Genomic DNA, 12,058 nt, shown 5'->3' with positions numbered 1-12,058 from the left:
CACTTGAACAAAATCCATACTCACTTGTATGCACTTGAACTAAATCCAAGCTAAGAAAACTTATAAAAATAACTTAATTCTAGGAGCAACTCTCAAGTACTAAATGCTAGTCATAGGTGCCCAGCAAGCCAATCACGTGAGTGATGGCACGTGTGACTTGATACAGAATCTTTTTGCTTATTATATTTTGGCGTATATCACTTTATAACTATTGCATAAATGCATATATATATTGTGATGTCCTTGGATTTGTGCAATGGGAATCGGATCGTGATGAGATCACGATAATGAGATCGATTCACCTTTAAACACATATCCTAAATAATCCCGGTCATAGGTTACTCGAGAGGGACATCGTGATAACCGGATAGACTGGTGTGCTGTATACCCGTCCATATGATGGATGCAGCTCGTCTCATAGCTGCTCGTGTAGGGACACTAGGGATACAGTACAGGTGCTCATTGGAGAATGAGTTCACTGATTGATCCGCTTACGGAATGCTGGATGGTTGATGATGCCTTATTGTCAGACAGCGATTCCGTAGTCCTAGTGGTGTATCTGGTCCTTAGACTTGAGACACCAAGGATGTCCTGTATGAGTGCTCCACTCTTTGATACCAGACTTATAGGTTTTGCTGTCCCCAGATCTAGTACAGCTGGTCATTGGGAGTGGTAGTCGACCTTACGAGGGCTATTGAGTGTCAATAGAGGATCATCCACTCTCGGCGTCATGAGAGGAATATCCTATGTGTTCTTGCTCAGACAAATCCCTGGCCAGGGTCATTCGGGTTGAGAGAGAAAGAGTTCTCCGGGAGAATCCGATTAAAGCGAGACTCGAGTAGAAACCGTATGGGTCTGACAACACCATGCTCGATATACGGTCTCTGGGATATTAGATGGATGAGGGACTATAGGTACATGGTAACTGAGGACAGATAGGTCCAATGGATTGGATTCCTCTGTATCGTCTGGGGACTACGGCGTAGTGGCCTAGTACGTCCGTAGTCGATGAGTCGAGTGAATTATTACAGAGATAATAATTCACTGAGTTAGAAGGAGTTCTGACAGGTATGACTCACGGCCAGCTCGATATTGGGCCTAGAGGGTCACACACATATGGTAGGCATTGCGATGAGTAGAGGTTCGGATATGAGATATCCGATGGACCCCTTATCTTATTGGATGCAGATCCAATACCCACTAGGGAAGGACCCATTAGGGTTTGACACGGGATCTCTATAAATAGGAGGGATTCACAGCCTCATAGGCTAGAGTCTTTGCTTGCCTTTCCTATTCTCCTCTCCCTCTCCACCTCAGAGTAGGCATGGAGTTTTGAGGAGCATTGTCGCAACCCTGCTGTGTGGATCACCGCTAGAGAGGAGGACGCTTGACCTCCTTCACCCTCTCCTAAGGATCTGCAAGGAAACAGGGATATACGATCTCCCTAGGTAACACAATCTCTATACGCAGTTTTGTGTTTTGCGGATTTTTTGCGCACCAATCTTCGCATACGATGTCGCCCCCATGATTTCCCAACAGTGGTATCAGAGCCAGGTTATTCGTGCGAATGATTGGTTTTGAACTGCGTGTATTGTGTTTAGGAAGAATTTTGACGTCAAAATCGTTGACGCAAAAGCGAGGAAGGGCAGCAACAGTTGCTGCCCTCGATCTGCATGCCTGCAGCCACCTGCAGTGGCGGTCTGCTTGCAGCAGGCTTGCTGCTGGCGGGGCTGGCAGTCCACGGGCAGAGGCGCCGCAGGGCAGCGGCGCCTGCCGCCGTTGCTCCCGCGGGCGAAACCCCCCCACAGGGGCGGCCGCCCGGCGGGACAGCACCGCCTGCGGAGGCAGCGACGCCCGAAGGGGGAGCCCACCTGCAGCGGAAGCGCCGCCAGCGGGCGTGCCGCCTGCAGGCGAGGGCAGCGCCCTCGCCCCGCCGCACAGGCCGCCGCCAGCAGGGTGGCGGCGGCGGCAGCGGCAGTAGTAAGAGGGAATTAGGGTTTTCTGGGAAAAAGACAGTTTTGCCCCTCGGAATTTGAGAAATTCCAGTCTGTCTTTTGTCCAAATTACGAAAATACCCTTAGGAATTGAGAAATTCCCTACATGTCCCTGATTTCAGAAAATATTAATTAATTAAAAGGTTTAGTTGATTATTATTTTTATTATTATCTAGTAGTCCTACATGATGATGATTATTTATACATGTGATGTATGATGTGTGGACGGATGATCATGGACCGTGTGATGTGTGTACTTGTGATTATTATTATTGAGGTCTGCGAACCTCCATTATATTTCTCGTTTATTATCGGGCCTGCGTGCCTATGATTAAGTTGTAATCACATGAGGAGGCGCAGCGGGAGTGTGGATGCGATAGCGGGACCCACGAGACGGACGATCGTGATGCATGGAGATGCATCAAGATGTCGACGGAACCGACGAGGACGAGATACGATCACAGGGCATGGAGATGCACCGTTGCACACATAGATCTTGATATGAGTGATTAGGCCTACTGGCTCGGGCCTAATCATATTAGGTTGTGGTCCATGATCATCTGGTGTGATTGCTTATACACATACTAGATATGTATATATATTTGCATGCGATGTAGATATATATTAAATATATATATGTGTGACATGTCATATTAGGAGACCAAATCATAGAAACATCTCTCGATAATATTAAGTCGGTAAACGTGAGGCAATTAGATTGACCCACGTGGCCTTCCATCGTTATGAGTAGGAACCGATTCCCGGTGTAGGTTGAGTTGGTCGAGTCCCTCGAGACTCACCTATATCGCGATTCGCTATCTTGCTTACGACATAGAGATGTCACCGGTGACCTGAGGGCATAGTATGCTTGGTCGAGTCCCTCGAGGGTATATCATCAAATCAGACTCATCTTGTAACGAAGGTGTTGACTTAACCGAGCATCATGGTTGGTCGAGTCCCTCGAGGCCATGGTGATTCGGAGGCCGAACAGGACGGGAATCACAAGGAGTTGTGATCGGCAAGAGTTGCCTACCTTTTAGGCTTAGTGTGATTGGTCGAGTCCCTCGAGGTTACACTAAGACGCTGATTGGATCCTGATCCCCATTAGAAGTCTGCCGGAGACTTCCGTTTCACGTGCTGAGGGTGTCGCGTGACTCGATAGTAAAATAGTGGGAGCATATTAAGATAGAAGTCCATATCTTGATAGTTTATTTCTTGCAAAATCTGCATGTTATTCATTTCTGCTACATCTTTATTTTCAGAAAATGTCGCTTTCAAATCCCTTACGTGGCATACTTGATGTCAACCGCCTTACTGGTCCAAATTATACGGATTGGCTCCGTAACTTGAGAATTATTCTCACAGCGGAGAAAATCGTGTACGTCCTTGATACAGTGATGCCTACGCCCGAAGAAGGGGCAAACGAGGATGAGATCGCTCGCTACGTGAAGTACATTGATGACTCCACTCTTGCTCAGTGCTATATGTTGGGTTCTATGACTCCAGAGTTACAGAGACAACATGAAAAGATGGATGCCAGATCCATTCTCCTACATGTCCGCAAATTGTTTGAGGAACAGGGAAGGACTCAACGATATGAGATATCCAAGAGCCTTTTCCGCGCTAGGATGACTGAGGGGACATCGGTTCAGAACCATGTCCTAAAGATGATTGAGTGGATAGAGAAACTCACAGGTCTAGGAATGGTCCTAGAGGATAACTTGTGTGTGGACATTGTGCTTCAGTCCCTACCAGATTCCTTTTCACAGTTCATAATGAATTTTAATATGAACAAGCTTGAGGTGACTCTCCCAGAGCTCCTCAATATGTTGAGGGAGGCAGAGAGTACTATTAAGAAAGAGAAGCCAGTTCTCTACACTAGTGAGACCAGAAAGAAAAGGAAAGCAGAAAGGTCCCTTAAGAAGGGAAAGGGCAAGGGCAAACCAAGTAAAGCAAAGGTTGCTAAGAAAGACCCAACAAAGGACAAAGGCCAGTGCTTCCACTGTGGTAAAGATGGGCATTGGAAGAGAAACTGCAAAGAGTACCTTGCAGAAAGGGCGAAACAAAAACTTGATGAAGCTTCAGGTACATTCATGATCAGTCTCCATTTGTCAGAATCTTATGATAACACATGGGTATTGGATACCGGTAGTGCTTATCATATATGTAATTCGTTGTAGGTTCTGACAAGGCCTAGGAGACTTGAAAGAGGCGAGATGAACCTCAAGATGGGTAATGGAGCAAAAGCTGCTGTAGTAGCTGTTGGCGAGGTCGCCTTACATATGCCTAGTGGAGCTTTTATTGCATTAGATGCATGTTATTTTGTTCCTTCTATTATCAAAAACATTATCTCCATTTCATGTTTAACAGTTAGTGGATATAAATTTGTTTTTGAGAACAATGGTTGTTCAATATTATTAGATGATAAGATCATCACGAAAGGAACATTGCATAATGGTTTATGTTAGACACTACTCCACATATCATGAATGTAAATGTGTCTAAGAGGAAACGAGATGAGGTGAACAGTGCATACCTGTGGCATTGTAGGCTAGGTCACATCCATGAAAGAAGGATTCAAAAGTTGCTAAATAATGGATATCTAGATCCATTCGACTATATATCTTATGCAACTTGTGAGCCTTGCATTCGTGGAAAATTGACCAACTCTCCATTTAGTGGAACTAGAGAGAGAGCCACTGAGTTGTTGGAACTCATACATAGTGATGTATGTGGACCCATGTCAACTCATGCCATTGGAGGTTACTCCTACTTCATTACATTTACTGATGATTTCTCAAGGTATGGATATGTGTACTTAATGAAGTACAAGTCCGAGGCCTTTGAGAAATTCAGAGAGTATAAGAATGAGGTGGAGAACTAGACTGGAAAGAGTATCAAAACTCTTCGATCAGATCGAGGAGGTGAGTACTTAAGTACAGAGTTTACTCAGTTCCTCAAGGACTATGGGATATTATCCCAATGGACACCTCCTTACACACCTCAGCTCAATGGTGTCTCTGAAAGGAGAAATCGTACTTTATTAGATATGGTACGGTCCATGATGAGTTTCGCTGACCTACCCATCTCATTCTGGGGATATGCCCTAGAAACCGTAGCTTACCTTCTGAACAGAGTTCCAACTAAGTCGGTAGTGTCTACACCATATGAGATATGGAAAGGGAAGAAGCCTGATCTTAAGGTTGTTAAGATTTGGGGCTGCCCAGCCCACGTTAAAAGACACAACCCCGATAAGTTAGAATCAAGGACAGAGCAATGCATATTTGTGGGTATTATTTCTATCATCTCGAGGACCAAAAGGTCTTTGTAGCTAAGAGAGCAGTGTTCCTTGAGAAGGAACACATTCTTGGCGGAGACAGTGGGAGAATGATAGAGTTGAGCGAAGTTAGAGAACCAAGCTCAAGCACCACTCTACAGCCCGAGTCTGTTCAGGTACCTAATACACAAGTTTCAACTTTACGCAGGTCTGATAGAGTATCTCATCCTCCTGAGAGATATGTGAGACATATTAGAGGAGAGGATGCTGAGGATATTGATCCTCAGACCTACGAGGAGGCTATTATGAGTATAGACTCCGGGAAGTGGCAAGAAGCCATGAATTCTGAGATGGATTCTATGTACTCCAATAAGGTTTGGAACCTAGTTGATGCGCCCGAAGGTATTGTACCCATCGGTTGCAAATGGATCTTTAAGAAAAAGATCGGAGTAGATGGAAAGGTAGAGACCTATAAAGCAAGGCTAGTGGCTAAAGGGTATCGTCAAAGGCAAGGTGTTGACTACGACGAAACCTTCTCACCCGTAGCAATGCTAAAATCCATCAGAATTCTATTGGCTATTGCAGCACACTATGATTATGAGATCTGGCAGATGGATGTAAAAACCACATTCCTCAATGGGAACCTCGAGGAGGAGGTGTATATGATGCAACTTGAGGGATTCGTGTCCAAGAACTGCCCAGATAAAGTGTGTAGGTTGCTTAAATCCATTTATGGACTAAAGCAAGCTTCCCGAAGTTGGAACATAAGATTTGATGAGTCAATCAGATCTTATGACTTCGTTAAGAACGAAGATGAGTCTTGTGTGTACAGGAAGGTAAGTGGGAGCGCTATCACCTTTTTGGTGTTATATGTGGATGACATCCTCATCATTGGGAATGACGTAGGAATGCTATCCATAGTAAAGACTTGGTTATCTAGACACTTCTCCATAAAGGACTTAGGGGAAGCATCCTATATCTTGGGGATTAGAATCTATAGAGATAGATCCAAGAGGATGCTTGGCTTGTCCCAGTCCAGGTACATAGAAACCATTGTCAAAAGGTTTGGCATGGAAAATTCCAAAGGGTAAACATGAATATGATACCTTATGCCTCAGCAATAGGGTCTATCATGTATGCCATGCTATGTACTAGGCCTGATATAGCGCATGCTCTGAGTGTCACGAGCAGGTATCAGGCGGATCCAGGCTTGGAGCACTGGAAAGCAGTAAAGTGTATCCTTAAGTACTTGAGAAGGACTAAGGATCTTTTACTAGTATATGGAGGTAATAGCCTTAAGGTTGAAGGCTTCACTGACTCAAATTTTCAGTTTGATGTCGATGATAGCAAGTCGAATTCAGGGTATGTGTACACCTTGAATGGAGGAGCTGTGTGCTGGAAGAGTTCCAAGCAAGATACCACTACTGACTCGACCACAGAGGTGGAGTACATTGCTGCATCGGATACAGCAAAGGAGGGAGTCTGGGTGAAGAAGTTCATCACAGATTTGGGAGTCGATACAGATAGCGACAAGTCGACTTCCTTATATTGCGACAACTATGGGGTGATTACTCAAATAAGGGAACCCGGGTCTCATCAAAAGTGTTCTGAGGAGGTTCCAGCTTATAAGAGAGATCGTAACCCGAGGAGATGTAGCAGTGGAAAGAGTTCCATCCGAAGATAACATTGCAGATCCACTGACAAAGCCGTTGTCTCAGATTGTCTTTGAGCGTCACAGGGGTCTGATGGGGATCAGACACATAGGTGATTGGCTTTAGGTCAAGTGGGAGATTGCTAGTCATAGGTGCCCAGCAAGCCAATCATGTGAGTGATGGCACGTGTGACTTGATACAGAATCTTTTTGCTTATTATATTTTGGCGTATATCACTTTATAACTATTGCATAAATGCATATATATATTGTGATGTCCTTGGATTTATGCAATGGGAATCGGATCGTGATGAGATCACGATAATGAGATCGATTCACCTTTAAACACATATCCTAAATAATCCCGGTCATATGTTACTCGAGAGGGACATCGTGATAACCGGATCGACTGGTGTGCTATATACCCGTCCATATGATGGATGCAGCTGGTCTCATAGCTGCTCGTGTAGGGACATTAGGGATACAGTACAGGTGCTCATTGGAGAATGAGTTCACTGATTGATCCGCTTACGGAATGCTGGATGGTTGATGATGCCTTATTGTCAGACAGCGATTCCGTAGTCCTAGTGGTGTATCTGGTCCTTAGACTTGAGACACCAAGGATGTCCTGTATAAGTGCTCCACTCTTTGATACCAGACTTATAGGTTTGGCTGTCCCAAATCTAGTACAGTTGGTCATTGGGAGTGGTAGTCGACCTTACGAGGGCTATTGAGTGTCAATAGAGGATCATCCACTCTCGGCGTCATGAGAGGAATATCCTATGTGTTCTTGCTCAGACAAATACCTGGCCAGGGTCATTCGGGTTGAGAGAGAAAGAGTTCTCCGGGAGAATCCGATTAGAGCGAGACTCGAGTAGAAACCGTATGGGTCTGACAACACCATGCTCAATATACGGTCTCTGGGATATTAGATGGATGAGGGACTATAGATACATGGTAACTGAGGACAGATAGGTCCAATGGATTGGATTCCCCTGTATCGTCTAGGGACTACGGCGTAGTGGCCTAGTACGTCCGTAGTCGATGAGTCGAGTGAATTATTACAGAGATAATAATTCACTGAGTTAGAAGGAGTTCTGACAGGTATGACTCACGGCCAGCTCGATATTGGGCCTAGAGGGTCACACACATATGGTAGGCATTGCGATGAGTAGAGGTTCGGATATGAGATATCCGACGGACCCCTTGTCTTATTGGATGCAGATCCAATACCCACTAGGGAAGGACCCATTAGGGTTTGACACGGGATCTCTATAAATAGGAGGGATTCACAGCCTCATAGGCTAGAGTCTTTGCTCGCCTTTCCTATTCTCCTCTCCCTCTCCACCTCAGAGTAGGCCTGGAGTTTTGAGGAGCGTCGTCGTAACCCTGCTGTGTGGATCACCGCTAGAGAGGAGGACGCTTGACCTCCTTCACCCTCTCCTAAGGATCTGCAAGGAAACAGGGATATACGATCTCCCTAGGTAACACAATCTCTATACGCAGTTTTGTGTTTTGCGGATTTTTTGCGCACCAATCTTCGCACGACGACGAACATCTTTTTGGGAATCGGGGATTTTGTTTTCTTGTTCTTCCGCTGCGCATACGATGTCGCCCCCATGATTTCCCAACACTAAATTACCTTCCAACTAATCCACACTTCTTCCATCTATCATCATAGGGATCCTATGGCAAAGGATTCCGAAAAATCCTTTCACCCAACAAGAGCCCAAAGGCCATGATGACCTTATCTATATTCTAATTAAACATAGTTAATAATTTCAAAACTTTAGTAAAGGTCTAAATTTCATTTACTTTTAGATAAGGAGGTCAAACTTTGAAAAGAATGCCCTCTAACCATAAATCCTTTCAAATAGAAATATTACTACTATCACCTTAAACCCTACTAAATCTAATCCTAGAGTTCATTAACTGATTAAAAATATTCTTATAGGTCTATAAAATATATTTAGTCATACTAACCATCTATGGATGAATCGATCTATACTAAGCAATAAGAACATTGAACCCAAATAATATCCTCATTATTAAGATAAGAGAGGATCCTTTTGGAACATATCACATTTTTTATAGTATTAAAGTCTCTATCTCCAAGGGCTCCTTTCTCCTTAGTCTTGTAAATGGTATACGAGCAAAATAAATATATTTTTCTCTTTTCATAGTAGAATTTGAGAAAAAAATCCCTAGTTGATTTAGATAATTCATTCAGAATCTTGTCTAAAACCTAACTATTCATCAAAATATGAGAAAGGATAGAATTAATTACAATATTGATTAAGACCAATTTATCATGCTAGGATAAAAGACCTTTATACCAGGTATGAATTCTCTTGATGACTTTATCAATTATAATATTTTGAAATTTCTCATAAATACACAGTTGATAAATATATCTAGATAGTTAAAAGGTCAATTTCCTTACTTAATCCCAAACAAATCATTGATTAAATGCCTATCCATAGCTACATATCTCCTAAGAAAATAAATGATATACTTAGTTAGATTTCCTTTAAGATTGGTAAGCTTCTCAAAGACATTAAAATATTATGGACATCCTCTATAGACTTCTTATTGGCTTTAATAGTCAACATAAGATTGTCAGTAAATAATATATGAGAGATATGAACCCTCTTGAGATTAAAGAAGATTATTCTTTTATCACACACAACTTGAGTTGTAAGACTTGAAAGTAATAGGGGGAGATAAGGTCCCTATCTAATGCTTATTTTACTATAAAACCATTTAGATTAAAAGTCATTAATGAGGCAAGAGAACACAGGAGAACAAATACATAAGAAAATCTAAGCTATTAATATAGAAGAAAAATTCATGTACTGCAGTACAACACAACAGATGGCCCCCCAAAATATAAAGTTATAAGTTTTTTCAATATCCAACTAAGAAAGATGAGAGGGGCTTTACCCTTGGTATTAATCATAGAGTCGGTCAGCTTATTCACTATAGTGATATTGTTATGGATATTTTTACTAGAGATAAAAATTGACTACTCTAGGCTAACCAATACATTGAGATAGTTTTTCATGTGGTCGGCAAGAACTTAGTAAATAATTTGTATATAACATTGCAAAAGGCAATCGGCCTAAACTCACTAAAGTTGTACTAAACTTTTTTAGGGATGAACATAAGAAATATTCTACTTGAATGAGAGGGATGGAGGAGATCCAATGAAACTCATTAAAAGCTCTAAGGATTTGCTCACTAATAATGCCCTAGAAACTTTTGAAGAACTCAACATTAAACTCATTCAGTCCCGAACTCTAGCTAAGTGCCAAAGCAATTTCATGAAGGGAGCAGGATTTGCAAAGAAAAAAATACGTAAAATCAGGTAAATAAAGAAGAGTCAAGTTAAAAGTCCAAGAAACTCTTTGAGTGAGGATTTGAAAGCTTAAAATATCCATCAGCAAAGATTTAAAAAAATTAGCATTTACTGAAAAAATCACTATCCTCATGATGAATTCTTTTTGTTCCTAAGGTTGATAATCTTATGAAAAAACTTGGAGTTTTTTTTCATCCCCGATCTAATTTATTTTAGCCCTAACCCACTATTTGATTGTAGGCTATCTTTGGAGGGCTATAAGATTGCTAGACAGACTTCTAAGAGAGATGACATTATCACTAAAGAATAATCCTTAGTTATCTTTCTCCTTGATCTTAGAAATCTTAAAGGAAAATTTTCTAATTTGGATCTTAAAATTCCCATATAATAAGTGAGAATTTCTAGAAATCCTATAAGCTATTATATTAAGGGAATAATTAAAAGAACTAAAGGGTCACCTTGCCTTTCATTGGATTCAAGAACATTAGACACAAGTCTACAAACCTTAGGATTATCTAGCTAATATTGCTCAAACCTAAAATTTTTTTTATACTAGACTCTTTGAGAAGGATCGATATAAACTATAATTGAAAAATGATATAAAGACACACAAGGAAGATGTTTAACAAGAACATAATCATAAATGGAAAACCAAGCTTCATTCATGAAAACCTGATCAAGCCTAACCAAAATTCTATCAAACCCAACATATTTATTATACTATATAAATCTACTTTCATAGAATCCAAGATTAATGAGTCCATTATCAAAAATAAAATCTTAAAAGTCAAGCATCTAATTTGAAATAGAGAAAGGGTGACCACTCCTCTTGTCCTCAGTAGAAACGATAATATTCAAGTTACTATAAAAAACGAAACCAAAAATAATATAATATAAAAAAAGAATGTCATATAATCTATCTAAAATAAGATAAATTACTAGAATATACAATAAAAAGAAGCCAACAAAATTTACTTTTGCTCTCGATAACTAGATTAATAGCTTATGAATTTCTACATATCAAGGTTGCATGCACTAGCAACCTCTTTTACATCACAAATATTCTTCCAAAATGACTTGAAAATAGGAAACACTCGTTTTACAAATCTTTTATATGGGTTTCAAGCAAAATGATTAAAGATAAATTATGAGATTTGATCAGGCAGTTAAGGGTTTCCATATACTCTCTTTTGATCACTCCCTTACAATTCCAAAAAAGACAATTCATAAACTATGAGTTAGAAACCCTCTCTTCCTCTTAAGCCATTGTGCCATCGTCTATCTCGTTTGACCCAACATTCATCCTCATCTTAGATTTTTTGCTTTTGTATTTTGAGGGCCCACTAGTAAAGCAAGGAATGTTATGCCAACTCCTACACCTATTTGAGCCGACGCTCATTGGAATTTTATGTTAGTATACTTTTAATTCATAAAAAAATGGTTGTCACCTTCAAAACTACTCCTGTTAATTGGATTATAAAATGTAATAGTAATTTTTTTCAGTAGTGAATTAAAGCCAAAATCCTTACTTGGAGCTTTCATAGTAGCAAACTAAGAGTAGACCTCCATAGCTTTCATTGAGAAGGAAAAGTGTCCCAAATTTTCTAGTTCAGGTATGATCTCCATTAGCCTTTTGTTCCCCCTAAGAACTTCAAAAGAATTCAAAACTTTCAATAGAAATATCAATAGAAAGCCTAAAAGATAAGGGTAAAGAGGTAGAGTTTTTGAAAAAAGTCCTCGGTGTTGTCACCCTTTGGGAAAGGCTAGAGGCATTAGGA

This window comes from Musa acuminata, chromosome BXJ2-6 (genome assembly GCF_036884655.1).
Source record: "Musa acuminata AAA Group cultivar baxijiao chromosome BXJ2-6, Cavendish_Baxijiao_AAA, whole genome shotgun sequence".
NCBI classification, from domain to species: Eukaryota; Viridiplantae; Streptophyta; class Magnoliopsida; order Zingiberales; family Musaceae; genus Musa; species Musa acuminata.
Note: the sequence above shows the minus strand (reverse complement) of the source record.